The sequence below is a fragment of the Alligator mississippiensis genome, chromosome 13 (assembly GCF_030867095.1).
Source record: "Alligator mississippiensis isolate rAllMis1 chromosome 13, rAllMis1, whole genome shotgun sequence".
Taxonomy (NCBI): domain Eukaryota; kingdom Metazoa; phylum Chordata; order Crocodylia; family Alligatoridae; genus Alligator; species Alligator mississippiensis.
The window spans coordinates 41,348,673-41,358,063 of record NC_081836.1 but is presented as its reverse complement, the minus strand read 5'-3'; positions in this window follow the sequence as shown (position 1 = coordinate 41,358,063).

Here is a 9,391-nt window from a genome sequence, read left to right as displayed (position 1 = left end):
AATCAGTGTCCCAGGGGAGCGGGGGCACTGGGAGACCCCCGCGGCGGCCAAGGGGTCTGCTTACCTCCCGCACGGCCAGAAGACCCGAAGAAAGTCCACGCGCCGGCGCTGCCGGCACGGGCCATCAGCCAGGCGCTTATCCGGCTGCAGCTGAGCGGCGGGGGCGGGGCACGCCAGCCGGGAGGAACAAAAGGTGGCCCCGCCGAAGCAGCGGGGCGGCTGGAGGGAGAGAGCAGGAGCACGGAGCTCCAGCGAGCAGGGGATCAGCCGCCACCCGCGGAGTGCGGGATGCCGTCGGATAGAGGCGGAGCAGGCTGCGAGCAGCGCAGTGGAGAGCCCAGAGGGGCAGAGACAGGGGGAGAAGTCAGCCCCAGAGGCGGGACAGCAGCCGGCGGGGAACTCACCACCCGAGGCAGCGGGAGGTGTAGCAGCTACCCCGAGAGCGGGGCCAGCTGTAGCCGGTGTTGCGGAGCAGGCTGCGAGCAGCGTAGCAGAGAACCCAGAAGGGAAGAGACAGAGGGAGAAGTCACCCCCAGAAGCGGGGCAGCAGCCAGCGGGGAACCCAACACCTGAGGCAGCATGAGGCGTAGCAGCTACCCTGAGAGCGGGGCCAGCTGTAGCCGGTATTGCGGAGCCGCCGGAGTGGGTAACGGCAGCCGAGACTATTGGGGGACGCAGAGAGGATGGCTGCCTCCCAAGGAAGGAGGGATCAGGGCAGCACCCTCCAACTGGGTGAGGCATACCCGGCCTGAAGACAGCCTGTAGGGGCTAGGGTGCCCGAGCCGAGAGAGAGGACGAGACGAGGATGGGTGAGAGGCCAGGACAGGAAGACCTGAGGTGGCATATGGCCGGGGTGTAGGGGAGGACGGAGCCCCGAGAGTACCTGCGAAGAGGCGTGCCGGCACCAGGGGATACACCAAGGGAAGACCCCGCACTGAGAGAGTCATCAAAGTCGTGGCAGGCGAGTTCTGGGGTCCCCCTTAATACCAGCCAGGGTAAACCCAGGGGCGTACCAACGAAGCTCGGGGGCACAAGATCCCGAGCCCGGGCTAAGGTGGCGCGTGAGCTCCTAATCGAACGGAGGCGGGTACAAAGTGGTGCATTGGCCGGGAACATGGAGGACCCGGACATGGCGGCCTATGCCAGTGCCCAACCCGTGCCGGTGTCTGCACTCGAGGCTATAGGCCAAAACCTACAAGCCCTCACCCAAATTGTGGGCACTCAGCAGCAGATGCTGGGTCAACAACAGGAATGGTTCAGGCAAGGCCAGGCGTCTTTTAGGATGCTGAAAATGACGCAGGAGGATGACCCCGAAGCATATATAGAGGCCTTCGAGCGTCACGCCTTAATGACTAAACTCCCCCAGGAGCACTGGGCCAGTCAGTTGGGAGCCCTAGTGGTCGGAGTGGCACAAGCGGCCTACCGGGCCATCCCGAGAGAGGAGGCCCGGGACTACGATCGGGTCAAGCAAGCCATACTCTATCGGCTGGAACTCAGCCCAGATTATTACCGACACCTGTTCCGGGCTAAGAAGAGGCCCGACGAAAGGTGCCCCCGGGTGCTGCTACAGTTATTGCGGGACCTCCTTGATAAATGGGTGAGCCCAGTGGGGTCGGACCGCCAAGATTTGGCAGATCAGGTTATTTTGGAACAATTCCAGATTGACCTAGATGAAAGAACTCAGCGTTGGGTGCGGCAACACGCCCCGCGGAATTGCGAGGAGGCATTCAAGCTGGCGGAAGCCTATGCGGCCGCAGAAGCAAGTTATCCGAAGGAGCAGAGGAACCAAAAGCCAGCATCACTGCCACTGAGAGAGGCTGGACATCGGCCGGCCCCTATCCGGGGGACAGGTAAAGATACGGTGTGTTTCCGCTGTGGGCAGAGGGGGCACCTCTCACGAGAATGCCCCACGCAACCCACTGCGCGATGGGTCCCGGCTAGTCAACCCAGAGGCTTCCCTGACCGGCACCGTGGCACGGAAGTGGGAGAGCCTATGGACTGCAGCTACGCTAACTGCGAGGGGAACGCGACGTGGAACCGCCCAACTGTCAAGGCCTGGGTAGACGGCCGACCTATACGGGCCACTCTGGACTCAGGGTGCGCCCAATCAATGGTAAGGGCCGAGGTGATCCAGGGCCGAGAAGGAAGGGAGGCCCCTCCTGTGACGGTGGCCTGCCTCCATGGGGAGGCCGAACGCATAAGGCGGCGATGGATACAGCTGTGCGTGATGGAGCACCAAGGGGAGCTACTCGTGGGAGTGGTGCCGAGGCTAGCATGCGACATGCTACTAGGCCGAGATTGGACACCCCTCTACGACGTGTTGGAGCGAGTGAGGGATGTGGAGTGAGCCCGTAAAAAGATGGGGGCCAGCGAAGGGTGGCTAGGAGAGGAAGAAGCGGAGCCGACCAACAGGGAGGGCCCCATAAACATCGACCTCAACCAGGTTGCCAGTAGCCGACAGTTCCGGGAGGCACAGAGCGATGACCCGGAACTCGAAACCCACTGGAGGCAAGCCCAGGAGGACCGAGGCGAAGCCGCATCACCCAGAGGAGAGCAACCCCAATACGAGGTAAGGAACCACTTACTGTATCACATACCAGGGCCCAGGAGGGAGGGCCCCGCAGAGGCACAGTTGGTAGTCCCGAGGCAGTTCCGCCGGGTGATCTGGCAACTCGCCCATGCAAGCCCAGTGGGGGGCCACTTGGGGCGAGATAAAACCCTGGCCAAGGTGGGACATTGGTTCTTTTGGCCTGGGATGGGAGAAGAAGTGGCCCGTCGGTGTGCAGCCTGTCCGGAATGTCAGAAGACCCGAACGGAGCGCCCTGCCAGGGCCCCTTTGCAACCGATGCCGGTCATAGATACCCCCTTTGCGAGGATAGCCCTCGACATTGTGGGGCCCCTACCCCGCAGTAGTTCTGGCCACCAGTATGTGCTAGTCATGGTGGACTATGCAACACGGTATCCCGAGGCCGTTCCGTTGCGAACCGCCACGGCCCCTCGGGTGGCAGAAGAACTGATAAAATGGGTCACAAGAATGGGTGTCCCTGAAGAGATCCTGACTGACCAGGGCTGAAATTTCATGTCCGGTGTCATGAAGGTGGTGTGCCAGACTCTGCAAATAAAACAGATACGCACCGCAGTATACCACCCCCAAACCAACGGGCTGGTGGAGCGCCTAAATGGCACCCTGAAGAGGGTATTGAGACGGTGCATTCAGGGGGATCCACGGAAGTGGGACTTGTTGTTGCCGTTGGTCTTGTTCTCTCTCAGGGATACCCCTCAGGACTCCATGAAGTTTTCCCCATTCGAGCTGGTCCTCGGGCATCGCCCGAGGGGATGGCTGCAAGTCCTCTGAGGAGAGTGGGAGCAGGACCCTAGGGGGCTACAGGACCCGGCGGGATATCGCCAGGCTTTCCAACAAAGGATAAGAACAGCCCAGAATATAGCTCGTGAGAACCTGAGAGACGCCCAGGCACGGCAGAAGGAGAGGTACGACAGCAACACCAAAGAACGGGTCTTCGAACCTGGGCAACGGGTACTAGTGCTGTTGCCCACATCCACTAGCCAGTTCCTGACGCAATGGCAAGGCCCCTTCGAGATTCTCCGGCGAGTTGGGCCTGTGGACTACGAGGTGCACCGGCCCGGCCATCGCCGAGAGAAGCAAATCTTCCATGTAAATTTACTACGAGAATGGAAGGAACCAACGGGCTGGGTAACTTTCGTGGAGACCGAAGGGGAGGATTTGGGGCCCCAAGGGCAGCAGCGAGTGGGGACGCATTCCGACGAGATACAGCAACTAGTCGGAATAGGGGAAGACCTGTCGGAACTACAGAAGCAAGAAACCCGGAAGGTCATTCAGGAATTCCGGGACGTGTTTTGCATAGAGCCAGGGTGGGCCCATGGAGCCAGGCACACCATTAAGATGCCTCCCGGGGCTATAGTGAGGGAGAAGTGGAGGCCTATACCACATCACTTACGAGACGCCGTGCGGGGAGAGGTGGACTCCATGCTACAGTTGGGGGTGGTGAGGCCTTCCTGAAGCCCTTGGAGAAGCCCACTGGTCCCCGTGCAAAAACCGGACGGGTCACTAAGGCTGTGCGTTGACTATAGAAGGTTAAACGCATTGGCCACCTTTGACGCATTCCCCATGCCCCAGGTAGACGAGTTAATAGAAAAGATCGGAGAGGCCCAATATATATCAACGTTGGATTTGGACAAAGGCTACTGGCAGATCCCAGTGGCACCAGCCGACCGACCAAAGACGGCCTTCGGCACGCCCTGGGGCCTATATGAGTTTGTCAGAATGCCCTTTGGGTTACATGGGGCGGCAGCGACATTCCAGCAGTTAATGGACCGACTGCTGGCTCCACACGCAGAATACGCGGCGGCCTACATCGACGACATTATCATATACTCGCCAACCTGGACGCACCACAAGCAAGCGCTCCGGGCCGTGTTGTCAGAGTTAAGGCAGGCCGGAATGACAGCAAATCCGCGGAAATGCGCTTTAGCGAAAAGAGAGACCAAATACCTGGGATTCCTGGTGGGTAGAGGCACTATCAGACCCTTAGCAGATAAAGTTGAAACGGTGCGGAATTTCCCAGCCCCTCAAAATTGCCGTCAGCTCCGATCATTCCTGGGGCTAACCAACTATTACCGAAGGTTCGTGCCCCACTTCTCAGAATTGACGGCTCCCTTGACAGAGGCATTAAAGGCAAGGAAAAATGGGGCGGTGAGGTGGACAGAGCACATGGAGCAATGCTTCCGGAGATTAAAACAGGCCCTTTGTGAGGAGGTAATAATGCATACTCCTAACTTCGGGAAAACTTTCGTTTTGCAGACGGACACCTCCGAAACCGCACTGGGAGCCGTCCTCACGCAGGAGGAAGAAGGAATAGAGAGACCAATAGCATATGCCAGCCTCAAGTTGACACCGGCGGAAAAGAGGTACGCCACGATAGAAAGGGAATGCCTGGCCATTCGGTGGGCCGTGGACCATTTCCGATATTATTTAATGGGCCGAGAATTCAAACTAATAACGGACCACGCCCCGCTCCAATGGCTAAGCACGGCCCGGACCGATAATGCCCAGATCACCCGGTGGGCGTTGGCCCTACAACCTTATAAATTCCAAATAGTGTTCAGGCCTGGGAAATCAAATACCGTGGCGGATTTCCTGTCTAGGTGCAACGGCAGCGACTCGGACGAAACAGCAAAGCCGCAGGCGTTCAAGGCAGACAACAGCTCTGGTGTACCCCGGAAAGGTAAAACAAGAACGCCCCAAGGCATCTTGAGGGGGGGGTTGTGTCCCAGGGGAGCGGGGGCACCGGGAGACTCCCGCGGCGGCCAAGGGGTCTGCTTACCTCCCGCAGGGCCGGAAGACTCGAAGAAACTCCACGCGCCGGCGCTGCCGGCGCAGGCCATCAGCCGGGCGTTTATCCGGCTGCAGCTGAGCGGCGGGGGCGGGGCACGCCGGCCGGGAGGAACAAAAGGCGGCCCCGCCGAAGCAGCGGGGCGGCTGGAGGGAGAGAGCAGGAGCGCGGAGCTCCAGCGAGCAGGGGATCAGCCGCCACCCGCGGAGTGCGGGACGCCGTCGGATAGAGGCGGAGCAGGCTGCGAGCAGCGCAGCGGAGAGCCCAGAGGGGCAGAGACAGGGGGAGAAGTCAGCCCCAGAGGCGGGACAGCAGCCGGCGGGGAACTCACCACCCGAGGCAGCGGGAGGCGTAGCAGCTACCCCGAGAGCGGGGCCAGCTGTAGCCGGTGTTGCGGAGCAGGCTGCGAGCAGTGCAGCGGAGAACCCAGAAGGGAAGAGACAGAGGGAGAAGTCACCCCCAGAGGCGGGGCAGCAGCCAGCGGGGAACCCAACACCCGAGGCAGCGTGAGGCGTAGCAGCTACCCTGAGAGCGGGGCCAGCTGTAGCCTGTATTGCGGAGCCGCCGGAGTGGGTAACGGCGGCCGAGACTATTGGGGGAGGCAGAGAGGACGGCTGCCTCCCAAGGAAGGAGGGATCAGGGCAGCACCCTCCAACTGGGTGAGGCATACCCGGCCTGAAGACAGCCTGTAGGGGCTAGGGTGCCCGAGCCGAGAGAGAGGACGAGACGAGGACGGGTGAGAGGCCAGGACAGGAAGACCTGAGGTGGCGTATGGCCAGGGTGTAGGGGAGGACGGAGCCCCGAGAGTACCTGCGAAGAGGCGTGCCGGCACCAGGGGATACCCCAAGGGAAGACCCCCCACTGAGAGAGTCATCAAAGTCGTGGCAGGCGAGTTCTGGGGTCCCCCTTAATACCAGCCAGGGTAAACCCAGGGGTGTACCAACGAAGCTCGGGGGCACAAGATCCCGAGCCCGGGCTAAGGTGGCGTGCGAGCTCCTAATCGAATGGAGGCGGGTACAATCAGCAACATTATCGGCCACATCAGCCCAAAAAAACTGATTGCTGATAATGTCATTTTCCTTTTATCGGTGCTGAGATGATATGGGCTGATGTATCAGTACACCTCTACTCTAATATTTTTCCATTGTCAAGAAATGAGTATAGGCTAAGAGCTGGCATGTTCCAGAGAGTACCTTGAGTCTGAAAAGATTGAGAACCAGTGATCTACACTGTCAGACATAAAGTAGAGGATCACGTGTAGCATTTTCATAAAAAATAAAAACAAAAGATGTGAACAGTCACAAATAAAAATCTGACATTAGAACCCTTGTAATCATATTTTCCATTACCAATATGGTTGTGTATCAGTAACAGAGTGATAATGGAATAATTTTCCATGTAAAACACTATAAAATATATTATGCTCTTTTTAAAAACAGTTTTCATAACAGGAACAAAAAATACACATATGTAAGCCCCAAAATAACCAACCCATATATGAAAAAGCAGGAAAAGAAAGACATTATTAGACTTTTGTCTAGACCGTAGCTCAGGGGTGGGCAAATATTTCGGGCGGAGGGCTGCATACCGAGTTTTGGCAAGACATTGAGGGCCGCATGGGTACCCCACCTCTTGACAGGTTCCCTGCCCCCTGGTCGCTATCTTAGAACCAGAAGTCCCTCCCCCTAATCCCTGACTTTTGCCACCAGAAGTCCCTCCCTTCGCCCCTTGGAATTACTCCCATTAGCAAGGGGTTTTGCAATCTCTGACCCAGAAAAATAACAAATTATATTCTAAAAATCAAACGTACTATAACATTCATTAATTTAATTTCAAAAAATATTTTTGTCCTACCTTACATGTGTTTGTGTAGTGTACATAGAGGCAATTAGTTTAATAGCTTAAAATGAAGTCTTACTCTTGTATATTGTGGATGGGTGGGAGGGTAGGTACAAGTTTGCAGGTATGTGAGGTGTGGTGGAGGGTGTAGGTGTGTGGGATTTGTGGGGGATGGGGATGGGTTCTGTGGGGGGCTGTGAGTGTGTCAGGGGAGGGTTTTGGCTTTGGTGGAGGAGTTGGGTTTGCCCACAGTTTGCCCCCTCCGCCACTCCAGCACCACATCCCAGTGCTCCTGAGGTCCCAGCACTGCTGCTGGGAACCACATGATGCTGGAGCTCGGTGGGCAGGAGGAGTGGGGAAATGGCTGTGGTAGGCAGGGGAAGGGGAAACGAGCAGGTGTGCAGAGTGGACTGCTGGGCAGAAGCATGGGGCCTGCTCTGGTGCACTGGGTCCAGCATTGGCAGGGCCCAGAGCTGGGCAGCAGGAATGTGGGAAGCCAGGCTGTGTTGCTCAAGCAGGGAGAGGAGGGAGGCAGCCTGGCTCCATAGAGCCCCTGGCAGCCTGGTCCCGTGCTCCTGCCACCCCACTTTGGGCCCCACCAGCACTGGCCCTGGTGCACCGGCTTGGGCCCCGTGCTCCTGCCTGGCTGTTGCTGTGCTCCGCGCACCTGCTCAGTGCCCCTTCCCCCCACCTGCCACAGTCACTTCCCCACTCCCTGCTCCCATCCACCCACTGGCAGCCCTGAGAACTGGGGCAATTGCCCACGGTCCTCCCCTGCCTCCCTCCCCCCCGTCCTTCTTATCTGTATTTCCCTCAGTGCAGGGAGGCAGGAGCAACCCCAGGCCAGAAACCTCCAGAAGCCCCTGCTAGACAGAGGCTTCTGACTGGAGCTCAGGGTGGAGGGTTGAAGGGCAGTGGGGCTGAGCCGGGACTTGCTGCAGTGGCTGTTTAGTTCTGCTGCTGGCTCCCCCTTGGCCCTACTGCCCCTGGCTCTGTCATCTTTGATGAGCAGCCAGGGGCAGATCAATATAATTTTTCTAAATTTTTTAGGAGCCCTGCTGGCTGGATAGAATGGCCTGCCGGTCTGGATGTATTTTGCCCACCCCTGCCAGAGCTTGTCTCCGTGCATGTAATATTACACACAGAAGTACTAGAATACATAAGACTATATAAAAAATGTATAACTAAGACTGCAACATAGGCTATTTCATGTAATCAGCTTAATGTAAGGTAGCAACCCTAGTGTATTTTCCAAAGATTACTTTTAAGGATAGGTGATAATTTCAGAAAAACCTGAGTTAAATACCCAGATGATGATTCCCTGTACAATATCATGTTATTAAATAGCCCTTAAAAAGTAAATATTTTTGTCTGTTCAGCAATCATTGAAAAAAGGGAGAAAGTTAAGTGTCTTCAGCTTCTCACTCTCTCTCTCTCTCTCTCTCTCTCACACACACACACACACACACACACACACACAGATGCAGAAACAAGCAAGAATAAGATGAGAAGTAGGAGACCACTTTATTGTTACCTGTATTGGTAGTTTTCTTAAACAGGTGTTTTCCATATTAATAACTGGAGAGTCGATTCAATGAGAGTTAAGCAGACAAAGTCATATTATCTACTTCACAAGAACATAAAGAAGTAATATTTATTTCATTTCTTTCTCTGATGAGTTTTCTAAGGTTCTAGTTTGTTTCAGAGTAGCAGCAGCCCTATCAGTAAATTGAGTGTCCAGAAACCTGAGAACAAGATGGATTAAAAAAAGAGATCTGGGTGATGGGTACAGAATGACAATGTAGGCAAGATTAGAAAGAGAAAATAATTACAGAAGTAATGGTCCTGTTGTTAATAACTACTAAAGTTTTATAGCTTGTAATACTTGTGGGCTGCATAAGGGAACTACATGAGAGATGCTGCAATACAGCAACAGTAATTTTATCCTTCACAAATATCACAAATCCCCAGACCCAGTGACATATATGTTCACTTACACTCAGGCTGTTAATATATACAAGTGAGAAGAGAACCAGTATTTTTATCAAATGTGAAATAGCCTCTGAAATGGACAACACAACAACCTCTGTAGTGGGACATATGAATATGTTCCAAAATGATATACACCAAGAGAAACAGAGAGAGTAGGTGCTTCTCTTGGATGAGCCTCATAAAAAAAA